Here is a 23,200-nt window from a genome sequence, read left to right as displayed (position 1 = left end):
TATCCCTGTGGGTACTCACCCACTCAGGATTATCGGACAAAGTCAAAAATTCTAGTATTTTCTATGTATGAAATTCAAAATTGCCGTGCATCTACGCGAGCTACAGTTTCCAAAGTTAGATTTTATATGTACCTCTTTTTCTTTGTTTTTCCTTTTCACACATTCATCACGAGCTGAGATGCCAGATATTATTAAGAGAAAATCCGTAGATTTGAGCAATAAATCCATAGAATAGGCATTTTTGTACGTGTGTAAAGCATAGAATGGAAGCGAAGAGTAGCGTTGCCTTATCTATATCACCCCATTCCTCGCACCACCATTTCCAAATTTTATAGTAATAAGTAAATATCACACATTCAATTTCTGAATAATTGTATTGAAGGAACTTTTCATAGTGAATATGAACAGCAGACGTTATGGAATAACTACTCTCTTAGTTAGCATTAGGGTAGTTTGGGGTAATTTGGACCCCTGGGGTGAAATGGTCAGGGGCTCTATCTTGTAAAGTAAAACTTTTTTGAGTTTCATGTAGTATTTTATCCTTTTGTACCTAACATAAAAATTTCATGGTTTGCTGTGATAGGTGCACCGCAGTTTCAATGTAAACAAAGGAAACATCAAAAGTTGATGTTACTGCAAGTTTTACGCTCGTATATTTAAGGTTTTTTGAGAATTTCTTCAAAGTTTTCAGTCTATTCAGCTTTGCAGCCGTATTCGTCTAGTAAAAGGCTACATTTTGATGATAAGAGATTACGAGAGTTTGATCGAAAATAGTGGAAAAAATTGCGTTTTAAGAAAGGCGTCCTGTTTGGGGTTAAATGGACAGTTTTTTTTGGGGTGATATGGTCAGGTGAGTTTGAAGTAAATTCTTTTGTCACCGATGGCGCGAGCTTACAAAAACGGACGGACACACGGCGGTGTACAAAGGATGAACTGCAAAAAGTGTTGGAGGCAATCCGGGATGAATTATCTGTACACAAAGCATCGAAAGTATTTTCAATCCCCCGCACAGTGGCAGGTTTCGGAACAAAAGTCGGAAAAAAACCTAAAGGCCTTTCTAAAATGATTGTAAATGACATAATGCCAATATTGGCTGAACTCATTTCAGATGTCAGAAAATTTTATTCACCCAATGTCGTAAACTTGTCTTATTAACAGATTTATTTTTTTCAGATCATGCTCAACATTGGTATACTTGTTCTTTTTATCGAAAAATTTTAGACCTGTTTTTTGTTTGGTCCTTAGGGTGATCCTCCTTGAATTAGGGTTACATTATATAGACCAAAATCTTTTTTCGAAAACTTACCACTTTCCCTGAGCCCAACACGACGGAGATGCGCGTCAAATCTGTAGTGATTGGACATAAGCCGGGACATCACGCAAATGAAATCTCGACCTACATCCAACCCCTTTAACCACGGGTTCGTCGATACCTTGGGGATTATGGAATGTAACCACCTTCCCAGTTCCCCCTTGGTCCAAGAATTTTGCCAGCTGATGATCGTATTCTGACGTACAAATGAGAAAAATTCATTAAAGGCAATTGGTCTTTCATAAATATCACCATTTGTTGCGCCCACCTTAGCCAAAGAGTCCGCTTTCTCATTACCCGGTATCGAGCAGTGAGAAGGGACCCACGCTAAGGTAATCTGAGTAGATTTTTCGGATAAAGCACTCAGATGTTCCCGTATTTTCCCCAGGAAATACGGAGAGTGCTTAACATCTTTCATCGATCGGAGAGCCTCAATGGAACTGAGACTGTCCGTAAAGATGAAATAATGGTCCGTGGACATTTTTTCGATAATCCCTAGGGCGTACTGAATTGCAGCTAATTCTGCGACGTAAACAGAAGCAGGATTATCGAGCTTATGGGAGACGGTTAAATTGTTATTGAAAATACCGAAGCCAGTGGACCCATCAAGAAGTGATCCGTCAGTGTAGTACATTTTGTCGCAGTTGATGTTTCGATATTTATTGGAAAAAATTTTAGGGATCTGCTGCACGCGTAAATGATCCGGGATTCCACGAGTTTCTTCTATCATGGATGTATCGAAAAACACAGTAGAATCAGAAGTATTTGATAAGTCGACACGATTTGGAATATTCGAAGAAGGGTTAATACTTTGGGACATGTGATTGAAATACAATGTCATAAAACGGGTTTGAGAATTAAGTTCGATTAACCTTTCAATATTTTCAATCACGGGACGGTTCAAGACCTCACATTTGATAAGAATACGAGAAGACAGGCTCCAGAAGCGGTTTTTCAATGGTAGTACTCCAGCTAAGACCTCCAAACTCATCGTATGGGTCGACTGCATGCAACCTAAGGCGATACGCAAACAACGATATTGTATTCGCTCCAGTTTGATCAGATGTGTGTTTGCTGCGGAGCGGAAGCAGAAACACCCGTATTCAATAACAGACAATATCGTTGTTTGGTAAAGCCTTATAAGGTCTCCTGGGTGGGCTCCCCACCATTGTCCGGTTATTGTACGAAGAAAATTCACTCTTTGTTGACATTTTTTCATCAGATACCTCACATGACAACCCCAGGTGCCTTTAGAGTCGAACCAGACACCAAGATATTTGTGTACCAAAACCTGAGAAATCGTTCTACCCATTAATTGTGTTTAAAGCTGAGCAGGTTCATGCTTCCTAGAAAAAACTACTATCTCAGTCTTCTCCGGAGAGAATTCGATACCTAGCTGTAAAGCCCAAGCAGACAAATTGTCCAAGGTATCTTGCAATGGTCCTTGCAAATCGGCAGCTTTGGCTCCTGTAACAGAGATTACACTGTCGTCTGCAAGTTGTCTTATCGTGCATGAATTTGCCAGACATTCGTCGATGTCATTTACATAAAAGTTGTAAAGAAGGGGGCTTAAACATGAGCCCTGGGGAAACCCCATGTAGCTAATGCGAAAATTTGCCAAATCGCCGTGCGTAAAATGCATGTGCTTTTCGGACAACAAATTGTGCAAAAAATTGTTCAAAATTGGAGAAAATCCTTGTCGGTGAAGTTTACCCGAAAGAATGTCAATAGAAACGGAATCAAAAGCCCCCTTAATGTCCAAGAACGCAGACGCCATTTGTTCTTTGCGAGCATACGCCAGCTGAATATCTGTTGAAAGCAACGCAAGACAATCATTCGTCCCTTTGGCACGGCGGAAGCCAAATTGAGTATCTGATAGTAGACCATTTGATTCGACCCAGTGGTCTAAACGACGGAGTATCATTTTTTCCATCAATTTCCGGATACAGGATAGCATTGCAATCGGCCTATAAGAGTTGTGATCAGGAGCTGGTTTCCCTGGTTTTTGGATGGCGATCACCTTCACTTGCCTCCAATCCTGCGGTACAATGTTTTGCTCCAGGAACTTATTGAACAAGTTCAACAAGCGCCTTTTGGCATTGCCGGGTAGATTCTTCAACAAGTTGAATTTGATTCTATCTAACCCAGGCGCGTTATTGTTACAGGACAGGAGGGCAACTGAAAATTCTGCCATCGTAAAAGGTGATTCTATCGCGTCGTGGCCCGGAGACGCATCACGAACAATATTTTGCTCAGGAACAGAGTCCGGACATACTTTCTTGGCAAAATCAAATATCCACCTACTTAAAGACTCCTCGCTTTCGTTGACCGTTACGCGATTCCGCATTCTTCGGGCTGTGTTCCAAAGAGTGCTCATCGGTGTCTCCCTCGACGTCTCGTTCACGAACCGACGCCAATATCCGCGTTTCTTTGCTTTAGCCAAACTTTTAAGCTTGGTATCAAGCTCCGAATACCGTAAATAGTCGCCAGGTATACCTCCCTTCTGGAAGGCCAAAAACGCGTCGGATCTTTGCGTGTATACATCGGAGTACTCTTGGTCCCACCACGGAGTGGGAGGCCGTTCTTTGATCGTTACGCCGGGATATTTCTTCGTTTGGGCTTGCAACGCGGCGTCGAGAATCAAGCCCGCGAGGAGGTTGTATTCTTCAAGTGGTGGATGATGTTGAATCGACTCGACCGCTTTTGAAATCATTTCCTCGTATAACTTCCAATCGACATTTCGTGTGAGGTCATACGGAATGTCAATTGGTCGCATGCGAGTTGACCCGTTAGTAATTGAAATAAGAATAGGCAGATGGTCGCTACCGTGAGGATCGAGGATAACCTTCCATGTGCAATCCAACCGTAGCGACGTCGAACATAAGGATAGATCCAAAGCGCTTGGGCGCGCTGGAGGTTTCGGGATACGTGTCATTTCACCGTTGTTCAAAATAGTCATGTCGAAGTCATCGCAAAGGTTATAGATTAAAGAGGAGCGGTTATCATTGTAAGGGGAACCCCAAGCCACGCCATGAGAGTTGAAGTCTCCCAAAATCAAACGTGGCGAGGGAAGAAGTTCTATTAAATCAAAGAGCAGCCGTTGCCCAACCTGTGCTCTGGGAGGAATATGTATTGAGGCAATACAAAGCTTTTTACCTTGTATTGTCATTTGACATGCGACAACTTCGATGCCTGGAATCGAGGGGAGGTTAATACGATAGAAAGAATAGCACTTTTTAATCCCTAAAAGTACTCCTCCATATGGGGTGTCTCGATCAAGGCGAATAATATTAAAATCATGGAAGTTGAGATCAATATTTGAAGTAAGCCAAGTTTCACAAAGGGAAAATGCATCGCATTTGTTTCTATTGATTAAAACTTTAAATGAATCCATTTTTGGTAAAATACTTCTACAATTCCACTGTAAGACAGAGATAGAATCCTTCGTATACGCAGATGAATCAGGCATCGAAGGATACAATCGCTGCAAGGAGGGGCCATTGAGCAGTCAACTGCTTCAAAAATGATCTAACTGTTGGGAGGAATGCTGTAAGAAAAATTTTAATTGGATCGAGTACATTGAAAGTTTCAAAAATCCAGTCCACAATGTCAGAAAATTTCACTAATCCAGAGTTTGTTTCATCAACTGGGAGTGCAAAAGGAACAACTAGGGTTTTCGATGTTCCTGGCAGTGCTGGGAACTCCTTCTGGGACTTTAAATTTGCAAGCCCAGGAGGAGTTTGCTTCGGTTTTTCCGAAGCACTGTTTGGTTTGTTCGTACTTTTCATTACACTTTGGGAAATCTTAGGACCTTTACGGGGAAGTTTAGGAGAAGAAACATTTTTCCTCTTCCTAGACTCCCCAGGATTGGCATAAGATGTTCCCGCTGGTGAATCGTCAGAATCGGTTTCATCAGAGGACAACAGATCAAAGGGGTTCGATGTTATGGTAGAAGTGGTCACGGTCTTCTTCAGCATCTCAGCGTAAGAACGCTCATCGCTCCTTAAGTGACCGATTGATTTTATCTCTGCGCTGCAAGTACACCGGGCATGTGGAGAGCTCATGCTGGTTTTCCCCACAGTGAATACATTTTTCAGCATTAACACTGCAAGAATCTTCCGCATGAGTCTCCCCACACTTGCTACATCGTGCCTTATTGCAGCAGTAGGCGGCTGTGTGGCCTAACTGCTTGCAATTGGTGCAATTCATAACACGGGGTACATACAATCGCACAGGCAGACGAACCCGGTCGATCGAGACGTGGCTAGGGAGTGCAGATCCGGCAAATGTAACGCGAAACGAGTCTGACGGAGTGTACACTTTTGTGCCGCCGACGAGAGATACAGACCGTAATTGCTTGCAGTCGAGCACCTTCACATCGGGACATGTGCTATTCTTGAAGCACCCTTTAGCACTTTGCAAAATACACTCGACGGACAGACTCGAATCGGTTATGACACCGTCGATCTCCACATCTCGTGCGGGTATGTAAACGCGATACTCGCGTGTGAAGAGCTCAGAGCAAACGATAGCATTGGCCTGTGCCAGATCACTGACCACGACACGGAGCTTGTTAGGTCGGACCTTGGAAATTTCGGTCACGGCCTTGTACCCCTTCGTCAGGTCTTTAGCAATTTGCAGTATGTTTAAACGCTTTGAATTCACTCCTGCCTTTGGACGAAAATAAACAGTATAGCTGCCCTGTTGAGATCCGTCCGGGTAAAGCCTGGGGCGAGGGGGGACTGGAGAATGAACAGGGGAGGGGGTAACAGAAGGGTCAGGGTCAGGGGGGTTCGGGGATGGTGGCACGGGAGGCGAGGGATCTATATCCATTGCGCTAAATGTAGCGCACTAGCGCACTAGCGCCGACAAGAGCACGTACCCCTTTACTTCTACCTTCCAGCAGTGGTTGTCCGATCGTTCGAAGCTGCACCCAAAGCAGCCAGCAGCACCAGTACAGCAGCACCAATACAGCCACCAGCAGTGAGCCGGGTGTGAGATCACTCAGCACAGCGACACGACTCGACTGTCAACTGATGGCCTTGAACTCGAAGATCTATTCACTGTGCACAGATCAAAACTGCAGCTGGTACTTTGCACCAATACAGCCAAAGTTGCGAGCCGGGTACAGAACGTAGCGACACAACTCACCATCTAGTTGGCCTTTAGCGCGAATAATATACTCTTTTGTTTGGTTATTCGTACACACGGACCGGATTGTAATAGAACGACCACTTTGCACGTCCGTTTCTGTCGAGTGTTCGACGCGGAATGAATTTTCCCCATTTGATCGTTCCGAACTGTTACACAAGACTGTACGGTACACATGGGTTCTGAAATACATGTTGTTTGGTTTTCCGGCAATGTGTTTTGAACTTGATTTGAAAACTGATTGTATTTTAGGTATTCGTTTAAAGATTGAAATAAAAAAAATACAAAAGTTTCTCTTTAAAACGAAACCTATTGATACGAAATCAGATCAAAACTGAGGGAGTTACAGATATTTGAAGTTAAGCTTAAGAAATTGCCATACACAGCGACATTCAAAGTGCTGCCAAAAATTTGTATATTAACCGATTCTCATGAAACTTCGGGAAGAGGTTGTTAAGACCTTAAGAAATCTCGGAAAAATATAAAAGATAAAAAGTATTGACATGGAAATTCTGTTTTTTCCGGCCTCCGACCACTGTAGCATTGATCCGATTGAACATCATTGATCCGTCACATAAAAACCCAATCATTTATCTCCAAAATATCAAATGGCACAAGCAGTGACACACTTTACACACACACACACGCGCGCGCGCAGTGACATACACACACGAATGCATACTCAGTTTCTACTTTTATTAATTAGAGAAGGGTAAATTATTATTATATTTCAGCCTATACTGGAATCACTGTGCAATGCGTAAGAATTACAATTATCATTCCGTATGCCGTATGTTGGTGTCAACCAACTACAGGTACAGGATGTTTTGCAGGGTCTAAAAAATTTGGACCCTTCCAAAGGACCTGAACCTGACGGAATTCCTCCAGCACTCATGAAGAATCTTGCGAAGGAACTTACATCTCCTTTGTTCTGGCTGTTCAATATGTCGTTAAAACTGGAGTCTTCCCAAATATATGGAAAAGCTCATTTTTGGTGCCTATCTACAAATCTGGGCGGAAATCTGACATACACAATTATCGTGGAATCGTTATTATCTCTTGCATTCCTAATCTTTTTGGGGATATTGTTAATGAAAAAATATTTGCTCTAATCAAAAATCGAACAACAGGCCGCTCTACATCCACAAATTTACTTGAATTCGTAGATTACTCATTGAATGCAATGGATAATGGGAATCATGTTGAAGCTTTCTATACAGACTTTAGCAGATCGTCTGTCATTGATCTACATTAAAAAGCTTCCGCTCTTTCCTTTTTCACATAGGAACTTTTTCGTATTATTTGCTAACATCAACTTCGGTAACTCAAGTGCCATTTATTATAGTCTAGTTAAGGTTGAGAATCCGAAGCGTTAGTTTTGGTAAATACAAATTAAGTTACAGATTTGTAAATAATCCCCAACCAGTTTTGTAGTTTCACATATCTCATGCGATTAAAATATCAGCCCGATAAATTCCATACATTTCATGTTTTGCATAAACATCAATACGTTACCATGGTTTTGTTTACATATGGCCAATATCAGGATTATGAATTATGGAATTGCATTAATATGTGGCCAAGAATAGATCAATGAACGTTTTTGGAAGCTGTAGGTAATTTTGATATTGCAGAGAAAAATCACACCAAAATGTCAACTTTTTTTTATCCATGTGTTGTAGTAAGTTGTGCTTGATGCTGGCAACAAGATTTGTTATAGAAATGGGCAAATTTAAACAAAGTAATGATCTATGAAAAATAGCTTGCAAACTACCTAAACGTTAGGCTGTATAGTGAACTGGAGAAAGCATAGTTAGTTCCTTTATTGAAACTAAAATACGCATTTTTATTTGCTTAAGTTTGTAATAGTTTTGTTGAAAAGCATCAGCAGGTTCAATAGGAGACTTCGAATTAGAAGTAATCTAAGATACTTTTTAACAATTACCAATTTTGTTCTATCATGGCCAAAACTGGTGCTATGGCCAAAACCGGTGCTTCTACCCTACTGGAATTAAATGTGAAAAAATGCAATGTAATATCCTTTAGCAGAAAATTAACAACACCCAAAATTGTAATTGCATTAGGAAATCAGAATGAAGAAAAATGTGAAAACAGTTAGGGATTTAGGAATAGTCCTAGATTCTAAACTTAATTTCATCGACCACTATACTGCCTATAATCGCATACCAGTCCTATATGGATTTTCATCGTTTTTGAGTTAAATATCAGATTCCATCTATTTTTTGCTCTACTATCGATTAAGGAAACAAAAAAGTATGTTTTATTTGAAAGAAGTCGGAAAAAAGTGAGGTCAAATTGTCCCGTCTTGAAAATAATCGCATATCAGTCCCGTCAAATGTTTTTCCTGAGTATGGCCATATTTTTTTCTTCAATCCATATAATAAATACTTGGTGTTGTTTTTCAAGCTTTTTACTGTTAAAAATCATGAAATAATTAATAATTGCAAGGTTATTTCAAAAAAATTCCACACAAAAGATAATTTTAAGTAGACACTGAAACTGCAACTTTTTCTGAAAGGTCGTTCCCGAAAGGTTATTGGTTTCGTCAATCAGAGGGATAATAGCCTTGAGCAATGCTGCTTTCTGCAAGGGGTTAATTTCCTGTGGATGATCTGCTCACTTCAAATAATTATTCAAGTTGAAATCGTCAGAACTCAGAAGTTTTTAGTTGCTTAGCTAAAAACAGCTTGTACCTCTTTTCATCGCCGTCGTCTTCCGTCAAGTTACTGTTGTAATGAAATTGGAAACTTCCCTTTCACAATACCACTTTTCCAATATGCTAAATGCACGGGCTAATGCGAAATAATTTCATTTAGCAAGTATTGCGAAACACTGAACACAAAAGATAGATATTCAGTAGCATATCCAAGATTTAAACGTTTTATTTTGCTTTTTCAACGACGACCTTAAAGTCGGGGTAAGTAATGGGTGGATGTTTCCGCCATTCTCCATGCAGAATATTTAGACGCTGTCTGCGGCCATAAACGTCTGTACATATTCAAAATACTTGATTAACTACTCCTACACCGAATGGTTGAAAGTGAGACTGGAATGCGATTATTTTGCTACTCAAAGGCCTAAATAATCGCATATTAGTCTCTTCCTTATTTTTCATAGAAATTTTCACGACGAAGGCAATTTTTCAATGAAGAAGTTATGATTGAGGTCTATTTCATTACATCATGAAGAAAAAATTAGAATAACCCACCCCAAAGAGGAGAAATATCCAAAACAAAAAATATCTTCAAGCACTGTTTTCTCAACTTGATGATTTTCCAGTTGGGACTGATATGCGATTATAGGCAGTATAATACTATCATACACAAGGCAAACAACATGTTAGGGTTTATCAAACGCTTCTGCTACAATTTTCAAGACCCATACACTATCAAAACTTTGTATATTGCCTACGTGAGGTCAATACTGGAATATCGTGACATTGTGTGGTCTCCTCGTCCTGGCGTACATGAAGAAAGAATAGACTCAGTACAAAAGAAATGCTCTTAGGTTGGACCTCACATCGTCTTCCGTCATATGAAGCTCGCTGCATGTTGATTGACATTCAAACATTAAAAGAACGGTGAGATCGTACGCAATACACAAAAAATGGACCTATAAATAGTATGATGAATTCTTAAAATCAACACTGTGAAGCCATTGATTTTACGATGTCCTAGTATAAACTGAAACAGTGTTTCAAGTCCTGAGGACACAAAATTAATTTGTTTTATGTTTATGTATAGTTAAGAAATTAATGTAACTAGTCTACATATGATTGACGAGATAAATAAATAAATAGCTCTCGGTAGATTACCGGTTGCCCTCCGGACTCATGAATACCGTAGAAGAGGAGAACTGAAAATTGTTTTGGATATAACTCTGGTATAAGTTATCAGATCTCGACTTTTTTTTGATATTATGATATAAAGGGTGATTTTTGTTTGCTATTTGGTTTTTCGTGTATTCAGATTTGACAGTTCACGCGGGAATTCTGACAGCTGTCAAAGTCTAATGTACTCAGTTTGATTTCACCATGAACAGACTTACACCTGAACAACGCTTACAAATAATTGAGTTTTATTACCAAAATTCGTCCTCTGTGAAAAATGTTTTTCGCGCATTACGACCATTTTATGGCCGTCATAGTCGATGCTATTCAAGCTATTGTGACGAAATTTCAAACCAGTTTTACTCTGTTGGACATAAACCCAACAACACGTATACATAGAGTGCGTACAGAAGAAAATATTGCTGCCGTATCAGCCAGTGTAGTGGAAGACCGTGAAATGTCAATTCGACGCAGTTCGCAGCAATTGGGCTTGTGTTATTCGACTACATGGAAGATTTTACGAAAGAATCTTGGTGTAAAACCTTACAAAATACAGCTCGTACAAGAATTGAAGCCGAACGACTTGCCGCAGCGTCGAATTTTTGGTGAATGGGCCTTAGAACAACTTGCCGAAAATCCACTTTTTTACCGGAAAATTGTGTTCAGTGACGAAGCTCATTTCTGGGTAAATGGGTATGTTAATAAACAAAATTGCTGCATTTGGATCGAAGAGCATCCAGAGGCAATACAAGAATCGCCAATGCACCCAGAAAAATGCACGGTTTGGTGCGGTTTACACGCTGGAGGTATCATTGGTCCGTACTTCTTCAAAGATGATCGAAATCGCAACGTTACGGTCAATGGCGCTCGCTATCGCGTGATGACTTCTGATTTTTTTTGCCAGAAATGAAAGAGCTGGGTCTTGTTGACATGTGGTTTCAGCAAGTCGGAGCAACGTGCCACACATCGCGCGAATCAATGGACATATTGCGGAATGAGTTCGGTGAGCAATTCATCTCACGAAATGGACCGGTGAATTGGCCGCCTAGATCATGCGATTTAACACCGCTAGATTATTTTTTGTGGGGCTATGTTGAGGTTCTCGTCTATGCGGATAAGCCAACAACAATTCCAGCCTTGGAAGACAACATTACACGCGTTATTCGCGAGATACCAGCCGAAATGCTCGAAAAAGTGATCCAAAATTGGACTTTTCCTATGAACGATTTAAAACGTAGCCATGGTCAACATTTGAATGAAATTATCTTTAAAAAGTAAATGGCATTATTGCGTTTTTCATCAGTTTATGTAATGAAATCCATAAAGTGAAAAATCGTTCATGTACTACTTTTGCTCTCAACGGCTCAAATATTCCTTAATCAATAGCCAAAGTACCCGAATATCTCACTTCACCCTAAGCATCCGAAAAAAATGTCACAAAAATTCATTAATTTTCGACCTTCCAGAGTAGTTCCCCCTTTAAACCAGCGGAAGCTTACCTCGCGTGCAAACTGCCCCTTTCAAACCAACACTGAAGTTGCACAATTTCGAGGAAAAATCTTGTGACTCGGAAAACTGATTGATAACCACAATCGATCATTATGTGCATTGTGTGGCAGTTTCAGGACAAATAGTTTATTATATAAAAAATGAACTCGTGACCAGCGTGTCATTACTTATCTAACCATGAAAGGTCTCACCAACGATCAAACCGTTGGTGAGATCAAACTTACTTTAACAGAATTACTTGGCATAGCCCCTACCCAAGTAATTCTAATGAAACAAAAATCACGAGGCGAAAACAGTCAGCGAACTGGAATTTCCCTTGTAAACTATTTAATTCATTTTAACCGCAATGAGGTTAACAACTTAAAATTTTTTGAAAAAGCACATGCTTTGTATAATGTGCGTGTAAAGTGGGAAACTTATAGGAAGTATGGCGGAGGTGAAAAGCATATCACCCAATGCCGTACTTGCCAACGTTATGGCCATGGTTCCAAATTCTGTAACATGGACCAAAAATGTCTTAATTGTGGAGACTCTTCTCACAAAAAGGACACATGTCCTGTGAAAGAGAGTAAAAATTTTCGCTGTGCGAATTGTAACGGCAACCATATGTCAAATTTTTATCAATGCCCAGTCCGTTTAGCAATTGTTAAGGCAAGGCAAGGTCAACAAAATTCAATTTCTCAATTAAAACCAACTTCAAAACAAAATTCTCCAAGCGTACCAGTGACGCATAGTTTACCTACTCCTTTGCATACCCGTTTAACTTATGCACAGGTTACCGGTAGTTCGAACATTATACCGCCTAGTGTTGGTAGTTCGAAAATGACCGTTAATATGGGTAAGCAAAACACGCTAGAAAATAATTGTACACCTATTACTCCAGCTAATATTGCTGATGAAAATATTTTTTCTAATGTCAACTGCCTGGGGCCTATTACGGCAGGTAAACTTTCTTTTTTGCAACAGGCAATGTTCGATCTTATGAACGCCATGTTGCAGGCAAAATCAATGTTTGAAGCCATTCAAATAGGCACAAATTTTACTATTAAAATTGTTTCTAATTTAAAATTTAGCAATGATTTTAAATAAAACAATTAAAATATTAAATTGGAATGCTCGCTCATTGAAGGCCAATGAGAATGAGCTTTTTAATTTTTTAACAGTAAATAATGTGCATATTGCAATTATTACTGAAACATTTTTGAAACCTAACATAAAATTAAAATATGATCCCAATTACGTGGTTCATAGGTATGATAGGATTCAGGGTTCCGGCGGTGGAGTTGCAATTGTTATTCATCGCCGAATCAAACATCGTGCTCTTCCCCATCTTGAGACGAAAGTTATTGAAACTTTGGGAATTGAAGTTCAAACTGAACTTGGGATTTTATTTATTGCCGCAGCAGATTTACCATTTCAATGCACACGCGAGCTCAAAAATTATTTTAAAGGTGATTTACAAAAACTCACCAGAAATCGTTCGAAATTTTTCATAATCGGCGATTTTAACGCTAAACATCGTTCATGGAATAATTCTCAAAGTAATTCCAATGGCAAAATTTTATTCAATGATTGTTCTTCAGGATACTATTCTATTTTGTCTCCGAATAGTCCTACATGCTTTTCTTCTGTAAGAAACCCTTCAACAATTGATTTGGTGCTGACAGATCAAAGTCATGTATGTAGTGATTTGATCACACATGCTGACTTTGATTCTGACCATCTTCCAATAACTTTTTCTTTATCACATGAATCAGTTTTAAACCCTATGAGCTCTGTTTTTAATTATAACAAAGCTAATTGGGAAAGATACAAAAATTATATTGAGAGAAATTTCAATAATGAGCTTGATTTGCAAAACGAAGTGAATATTGATTCCGCTTTGGAAGCATTAAAATGTGCAATTGTTGATGCCAGGAATTATTCTGTTCCAAAGGCTCAAGTGAAATTTGATTCATCAATAATTGACGAAAATCTTCAACTTCTAATTCGTTTGAAAAATGTCCGCAGACGTCAATATCAACGTTCTCGTGACCCTGTTTTTAAAACAATTTATAAAGATTTACAGAAAGAGATTAAACATAGATTTACTCTTCTGAGAAATCAAAATTTTGAGACTAAAGTTGAAAAATTGAAACCATATTCAAAACCATTTTGGAAGCTGTCGAAGATTCTTAAGAAACCTTCAAAGCCTATTCCAGTTTTAAAAGATGGTGAACGTTTTCTTGTATCCAATGAACAAAAGGCTCAAAGACTTGCTCAGCAGTTTGAGAGTGTTCATAACTCAAATTTGAATTTTGTGAGTCCAATTGAAAATGAAGTCACACGTCAATTTGATTCAATTTCTTCCCAGAATTTTTTACCTGCAGAAATAATTGAAACTAACTTGAATGAGATTAAATCAATTATTTAAAATTTCAAAAATATGAAAGCACCTGGTGACGATGGAATCTTTAATATACTAATCAAACATCTCCCTGAGAGCACAATGGATTTTTTAGTGAAAATTTTCAATTGCTGCTTCAAAATTGCATATTTTCCCAAATTATGGAAAAATGCAAAAATTACTCCCATTTTAAAACCGGATAAGAACCCAGCTGAAGTTTCAAGTTATCGACCAATCAGTTTGCTTTCTTCAATAAGTAAACTGTTTGAGAGAGTTATTCTTAACAGAATGATGTCACACATCAACGAAAATTCAATTTTTGCAAATGAACAGTTTGGATTTCGCCATGGGCATTCCACAACTCATCAATTGCTCAGAGTTACTAATATGATACGAGCTAACAAATCTGAAGGTTATTCCACTGGAGCTGCTCTTTTAGACATAGAAAAAGCATTCGACAGTGTTTGGCATAAAGGTTTGATTGCGAAATTGCAAACTTTGAATTTTCCAATTTTCCTAATCAAAATTTTAAAAAATTATCTTACTGACCGAACTCTGCAGGTTTTCTATCAGAATTCCAAATCTGATAGATTTCCTGTCAGAGCAGGTGTACCTCAAGGTTCAGTCTTGGGTCCAGTCCTGTACAACATATTCACTTCAGATCTTCCTGATTTGCCTCCAGGATGCACAAAGTCATTGTTCTGCGATGACACAAGCATTTCCGTAAAAGGAAAAAGCCTTCGTGTCATATGCAGTCGATTGCAGAAAAGTTTAGATATTTTTTCTTCCTACTTGCAAAAGTGAGAAATCTCTCCCAATGCTTCTAAAACTCAAATGATAATTTTTCCGCATAAGCCTAGGGCTTCTTTCCTCAAGCCAAACAATAATCACGTTGTCAAGATGAATGGGGTTATTTTAAGTTGGTCCGACAAGGTTAAGTACTTGGGACTAATTTATGATAAAAAACTTATTTTCAAAGAGCAGATTGAGAGTGTACAAGCCAAGTGCATCAAATATACGAGATGTTTATATCCTCTCATTAACAGGAATTCTAAACTTTGTTTAAAGAACAAACTTTTGATTTACAAACAAATTTTTAGACCAGCAATGCTTTATGCTGTACCGATCTGGTCAAGTTGCTGTTCAACAAGGAAGAAAACGCTCCAAAGGATTCAGAATAAAATTCTGAAAATGATTTTGAAGCGTCCTCCTTGGTTTGGTACACTCGAATTACATAGACTTACTGGTGTTGAACCATTAGAAGCTATGTCAAATAAAATTATTAACAATTTTCGACAAAAATCGTTGCAATCCTCAATTGCTACGATAAGCTCTCTTTATAGCCAATAAGTTAGCAATTAGGTTAGTTGTAAGTTTACTTCCCCTTTTCTGACAAGTAGGTTTAAATCCCTACGAATGATAAGTCCTAATTGCGAAAGCAAACAAATCCTAACAATTAAAATTACAAATTTCTAACAGTGTTGAGAAGTCACCATTTGTGATTGGACACACATACGCATTATTTACTAATATTTATCATAAATACTTAAGCTACTAACAAATCCCCCCTCAAAAAAAAAAAAAAAAAAAAAAAAAAACTTATCTAACCAATGGGACGAGGGCTGCGGTAGCTCGTGCTGTATCAAGAAGTTGTAGTCATGTTTACCGATTCGAGGTGGTGTTTCGCCAGTTTCTTGAGCTCATGGTTCATGCGTCTTCGACCTTATCCGTCGTCCGTCTGTACTTCGCCGTAGATAGTCCGCAGTAAATTCGGTTCGAAAAGTTCAAGGGCGTTTAGGTCTTTCACGAGAAGCGTTGTTGTCTCGATTCCATAGAAGACGACCGGTACACAGAGCTAATTTTATGCGTCGTCACACCGGCTTCGATCGAAGTGTCTTCCGAAGTGAAAAGTAGGCACGATTTCCAGCCCGGATGCGTTTCTGGATCTCTTTGCTGGTGTTTTTGCCCCAAATACACGAGCTCGTCGACCACTTCAAGTTCATTGTCTTGGCGGTGCTCCCACAGACCGTTATTATAAAAAAATGCACCAAAGAATCTGAGTACACCACTCGATTCGTTATGATGTCCAGAATCTCTGGTCAAAATTTCTATCATCGTACGGTACATTTTTGAGTAATGCCCTTTTGAAGGTCGTAAAGTACAAAAAAGTGATATAAAAACGACGGAATACTTATTGTAAAGCACGTTTTTCAATCACCGTTTTATGAAATAACTTCCAAAATAGTTTCTACACATTCCAAGGGTTATATTTCAGGACATTAACAATTGGTGAAAAGATTTATTTGAAAAATCCCACAGTGCACAGTGGTCTAAACTCGAAAAATCGTGATCGTTCTAGATTTGACTGTAAAAAATTAATTTTATGTACTCAACGTCTTCAGCAAAATTGTTTCATAGAACAAGGCCAGAAGCGGTTTTAGTTTTTCGATCAATCCACCTAACAGTTAGATAAAATAAATATTTTTTCTAATTTTTGATATATCAGATTTCTTTTTTTAGCAAAGTTGTGGAAAATTTTAAAAGGTAAACAATTGCTGAATACTGCGAAATCCTATCTGTACGTTAGACAACATGAAATAGCGTTTTTTGTAGAACACCCCTCTTTAAAAATAGTTTTCGGTGGTAATGGACGACGAGACCTATCTCACCCTGAATGGCAACGACTGGCAGGTCACTTCGAGTTTTATTTCCTCCACGAAGGAAGTGAGCTCCGAGGTGGAGTTCATTTAACACATCAAGTTCCCCAAGATGGGGCTACTGTGGTTGATAATCAGCGAGAAGGGGATGCCAAAGCCGCTCTTCTTTCGCTCCGGACTCGCCGTGAACGGGGTAACTTATAGTACGAAGTGCCAGCCGAAAGTTGCGTTGTTAATTGAGAAATACCACAAGGGCGAAGACTCGGTGGTTTGACTGGATCTGGCTTCGGCCCACTACTCGAAGCGATGTGATATTGCCCAGTTTCTTTTTGTACTCCGCACTTCGCGTTATTGATAGTTTGTAGCTTTCTACTCTTTCGTTCCAAGTTTAGTGCTCTACTGTACCGAGCTTTATTCTTTGCTACTACTAACTATAGTTCGCTGCCCAGTTTTATTATTAGAGCGATTCATATTTTGTAAATTTTTTACAATTACCTGGAAAGAAGTAGAATTTTTTGAAGTAGAATACTTCTCTCAGGAAGTTCGGCTACATAGGGATGTACAATGAAAATCTAAAACCGAAAAAAGTGAAAAATATGTCCAATTTCAAATGCTAATAAATCGGTTAGTATTCGATGGATTTCCTTCGTTCTTGCAGCAATAGATTGGAAAATCTTCTAAGATTTTTCACAAATGCAGATAATTGTAATTTTATTATCCAAACTATTGTACTATTGAGAACAGTCAAGCCCTGTCAAAACGAAAAAGTCGACCTCTGATTGGTCGTTATATGATTGCTTCCCAAGCACGGTCGGCAGAATCATAGACCTTGCCATTTGAAATGTGCAATTTGGCCTATATAAGGGCCTGTTTCACTCGAAGCCGCTCATTACAATTGTAGACTGCAACAAGAGCAGTCCTCCCTTAGCATCAGCAGTGGATACAACAGCAGTAGCAGTGCAGCGGATAACGGCCACAGCTGTGGTATGGCAACGGATAGCGGAGCGCGTCTCAGCATCGATAGCAGGACCAGGTGATGCAGGACAGCGGATACCTATGGCAACGGAAGCGTCCACTACTGTGGCAACGGGGATAGCGCAGCGGTTGACGTTGTTCTCAGCATCAATATAAGCAGGGCCAGCTGATGCAGTGTGGCATTTTAGTGAAATGTTGTTTCTGAGCGATAGCATGCACACTAGCAAATGCATCCATTGAAAAGAATGTTCTGGAAAGCTTTTCAGTGTTTATTTTTCCCCAAGGAATACTTTATTCGCATTGCCAGTGATAACGCAAAGATATCGAAAATTGAATTAAACAACAAATTGTCATTTTCAGGATGAAATAAAAACCTAATTGAAGAGTTAATATGTTCTCTTAAATCAATTTACACTTTTAACAAATTTGGAACAGATATATATTTGGTTTCATCTCGGTGTCTCAGAACGAACTGAATTATCTTTTCCTTCGGTCATGAGCACAACATCCGAAAAGCTTTCATTATCAGCATAAAAAATAATTTTTCGCATAATCAAAATTCAAAAATTATCAAGTCCAAATCATGACAAGCAACTATATTATTAAGAATGGTCAATCCTTGTTGAAGCGCGAAATTTGACTGATCTGATTAGTCGTTAAAATGATTGCTTCCCAAGCACGGTCGACAGAATCATAGACCTTGCCATTTTAAATTTGCTATTTGTCTGTATAAGAGTTAGGATGGGAATTATCGACTGAAATGGCTATCGATAGTAATCAATGATTTCCTCCTACTATCGATACTTATCGATGATTTCGTATTACTATCGATAACTATCGATAGGTTTTTCATCCCTATATAAGAGCCTGTTTCACCCGAAGCCGCTCATTATAATTCTTGACTGCGACAACAGCAGTCCTCCCTTAGCAGCAGCAGTAGCAGTGCAGTGGATACCAGGCGGATAGCGGCCACAGCTGTGGCATGGCAATGGATAGTGCACTAGTTGCAGCGGATCTCAGCATCGATAGCAGCTGGGCCAGCTGATGCAGGGACAGCGGATACCAATAACACCATATAGCGGCCAAAATATTAGCATGGCTACGGATAGCGTAGCAGTTACAGCGGGTTTAGCATCGATAGCAACTGATGCAGTGAGGCACTTTGGTGAAATGTAGTCTCTGTGCGATAGCGGGCACTAGTAAATGCATTCAATTAAAAGTTGACTCATTTTGACAACACATGAGCCGTCTAGTTTTGAGTGTTAAATCAGCTTTTCACTGTTTATTTTATCACAAGGAATACTCTATTCGCACAGTCAGTGATAAAGCCAAGATGTGATCGGTATCTTATCCGATATTGAATTTAACAACAAATTAAAAAATGACTGACACGCAAGCAGCCGGGTTTTCTTGTAAAAGTATTCTACTTCATTCTTGCGGTCGTGGCTTTGCACACAACCCTTCTGTGATTTTTTTTAAAGAGGGACCTGTTCAGCGTTAAGGAAAGGTATGTGGTGGATATCCTAAGAATAAACCCATGTTAAAGTCATTTGACAACCGTAATGGCCTTATGCTACTACGATTCGAACCCTCGACCACCCGCTCGTCAAGGCGGACTCTGTTGCTTTGGGGGGGTATGTGTAATGTCCACGGTCCATACAATTTTTTTAGAATTTATATGAGCAGTTGAACGAATACGGATGACCAATTCCAATCTGATGCATCGTATGTTAGCAGACACTTTTGTCCTCTGTATTTACTTCGCTTTACTTTTATCTACCAACAATCATGGCTGGAAAAATCAGCATTCTGTAGAGCTCAAATTTCGTGCGGCCATGCATGTTGCGGGACCTAGTAAACGTAAACCGTAAATGGTTTTGCTTACGGCTGCTATCCTTCTTTTCACTTCATCGACTATTTCATTAATACTCCCATTTATCACAATCTCAGTACCAAGACTCGACAAGCTTCTACGCTCTCTACCAGCCATTATAAACATTGTTTTGGTAGAATGGATGGTAAGTCCGATAGGGTACTAAGGCCTTATCTTATTTTTGTTGTGTTGTGAGAAAACATTAAAATACGTTTACAACAGTACTGATTTTGAAATTTTTGCTTACAGGTCGTTGTTTTTTACATTTATTTAGACATGCTAAAGCTGTATCTAGTAGAAAATTTTCTCAGCTTTTTAATGGAACCAATAGAATTGCTCTAAGTGGTATACACTTGAAGTTACTGCCACTTTATGGAAGAGTATCCAAGAAACCCGATAGATGAATAACTTCGAGTAGATTAACGTTAGGCCATATGCGTAGAAGAGATTTTTTTAATCAAATGTGACTTTTTTTTAGCCCCTGAAATACTTGCAAAAAGGTACCAATCCCCCTGTATGTAATTTTACAATTGAATACCATATAGCCTGACCCGAATTTTCCCAAGGATATGTAAAACGCGCTGCGCCGTTGTCAGAGCCACAGCATTATCACACCACTTCTCATCCTGACTCATTTGGAACACAATATTTATCAGCTGTCTTGGAAAAGAATGGTACCATCTATTTCTATTTCCAACCAAACTGAGCAAAGCATAGCGACGATGTTCATTTCCATAATTTCACCAACCCTTCCATTGCTGGTGCAATCATGCCAAGAGCCATGGTCTCGAAGGTCAACTCAAATACATTTTATGGTGGTTTTTCTGCAGAACGGCTCCTCCCCATAGAGCCCCGTACAAACACGCACTAATTAATTCACCACCATCCAAAAAACTTCACCTTCAATTATTTTGAATTACACCATGTGACAAAGAGGTGCGTAGCAAATAAAAAATACTAACTTTTTCAACAACAAAAAATTACGAACGTTCTAATTCATCATCTATGTTCCCCCCTAGGTTCAAGTTATTTTAGTCCGACAGCCAAAATTGTGCGAGAACGAACTCGTGTCGTGTCACACACAATCTAAATGGCAGCTGAGCGGTGCTGTTAAAAATATAAAAGAACAAAAGTCAGCATTAACTCGGCCCCGTACCAGACCAAAACGCGTCGCAATCACCTGAAAAAGCTATAACGCAAACAACCTGACACAAGTCGAAGCAGATATGAATATATAGGCAGTCGACATGAAAGTCGTCAAATTGAAAAATTAACGATACATTTCTTCTCTAGGTATGTTAGCACCAGCACCAAAGTAGAAGCTTAGTTCGCTTTGTCGTTTCGCGATATACAATTAAAATCAGGTGCAATCATTATATATTAATAATATACCAAATATACTCGCAGCTGATTTGAATGTGTGTACATCTTTCTTGGTTTCATTTATCGAATTCCTAGGACGAAAAGCGGAATGCTTTTGATACTGCAAGAAGCTGAATTCCGGTGTTAATTTGTGTGCGTCTTCCTTTCGGCCATGCCGAAATTAGCCCTGAGTGGCGACTCATTTACATTCTGGTTCGAATGCGTTGTGGTTATACTATATATAAATAAATAGTGCGATATTGTTTCAGTTTATGTATCTACCTTAGATCGGGGGTGTTTTATGATACAGTTAAACATAGCCACTATCAAAATCGGATTATTGCAGTACTAAAGGCGAGGTGTAAAATCAAGAAATGATTCGTGTGCTAAATTAGTACCAACTACAGAATCATAATTAGTTCATGGTCAAATTATGCTTCTATCTTCGAGGGAATTGTCGCGTCACCGTGGTAGAAAAATTTGCCTTCAATTAATTTAAACGTTGATTGATGAAACGGTGTAGATTACCATGCGTCCCCCTTATTCTACGACACGCATACAGGAACACGCCTGCTGTGTGGGCCGGTATTAGTTCAGAAACAGTTATTCGAACCGAACCCAAAGGACGCGAGTCGCAAATAGGACGCAGAACGGAAGTAACGCAACAGCAGCCTTTTAGTATTTCAAACGAGTTTGATAAAATATTGTTTATGAAAATCTACCTTCCGGTCGCAGCGGTGGGCTTAGTATAGTACAAGCTAGCCGTGTTTATTATAATAAAAACAAAGGAAGGAAAATAGGTAGAAAAACACCAAATCGATTAGATCTATCGTACAAGATGGAGCTGGTATACTTTTACCGTGGACAATATTCAATAGAGTACAAAATAGTTACAATCTTTGACTCTGGAATTAGTTCAGTTTTCAGGATTCTCTTCAATTGCCAATGTGTTTTTATAAATTGCTATCATTTGACAATTAATTGTTAAAGTGATAGAGTTTCTTTTTCCGATGCTTGGATATGAGAATTCAAATCATTTCTTCAAATCATTTCTTTTAAACAGATGGCAAGAGGGAACTGTGAAAAATGTACGTTGAATATTTTTTTTTTTTGATAATAACACTGGTCGACAAAATGAAACAAAGTGCACTCCAAAAGATTATAGCTATTCAACCAGATTGGTAAATGGCTGGACACGTGTAACTTGAGACCCTCGTGTGGTCACCCACCTCTGTCCAGCAACTCCTATCCCAACCTCCACGAGGTGCCGACCGGGATACGAGGAAACTTGGAAACTTTGGTCGTATGCTGACTGGAAAAAGCAGTTGTACGCTACTGTACCCTTATGTTAGGGGCGGCGTAAAAAAGCGTTTGACCCGGAGCGGGCGGCTGAATCGTTAAATGCTGTATCCCGCCAGCTACATCTAAGATGGCAGCCCCATCAGCAGGATGTAATTATCGCGACCCTGATAAGGTAACGGCCCCAAACTTCTCCTAACCACGAATAACGAAATTAGAAATATGGAACGGAATACGTATTTGCAAGTGAAAAGTGAAAAGTGATAGAATTAAATAGTGAAAGTGAATAAAAAGTGAAAAGTGTAGCAAAAACGGTTAATTGTGTTTGTCAATGCCATTTTTTGACAACTTAATAATTGTTTTCAACATGACTAATTTTTTATTTAGTTCTGAATGATTTACAGTGATAATTAAATTCTGCATGAGGTGATTTATTTGCAATTATATTTGAAAATTTTAATCGTTATACTACTAGCCACGCACGCTATATAGCAAGCCACGCGCAGTGTTGCTGATTATCGCTTCATTACACTCAAATACGTTGTCTGCAACCAGAAGTACTCAGTACAGTGGCAACAGAGCATGCACTCATAAATGAAACGAACGTGTTGATTGTCCCGTGCCATGGTGAGTGACTTACATATTTTCTCTTCGCACCATCTTCGCTTCGGATCCGATGAATTGGAGTGGAAGACAAAGGTTTTTTTTTGGCAATCTCATCACTCAGAACATTCATATCTTTCACTTCATTTGCATCGTTCGTACGATTCGCATCAGTCATATTCTTCGGGTCTTTTTTTCTGAGTGAACCGAAGCGGTTAGCTTT

This window comes from Wyeomyia smithii, chromosome 2, assembly GCF_029784165.1.
Source record: "Wyeomyia smithii strain HCP4-BCI-WySm-NY-G18 chromosome 2, ASM2978416v1, whole genome shotgun sequence".
Lineage (NCBI taxonomy): Eukaryota > Metazoa > Arthropoda > Insecta > Diptera > Culicidae > Wyeomyia > Wyeomyia smithii.
Note: the sequence above shows the minus strand (reverse complement) of the source record.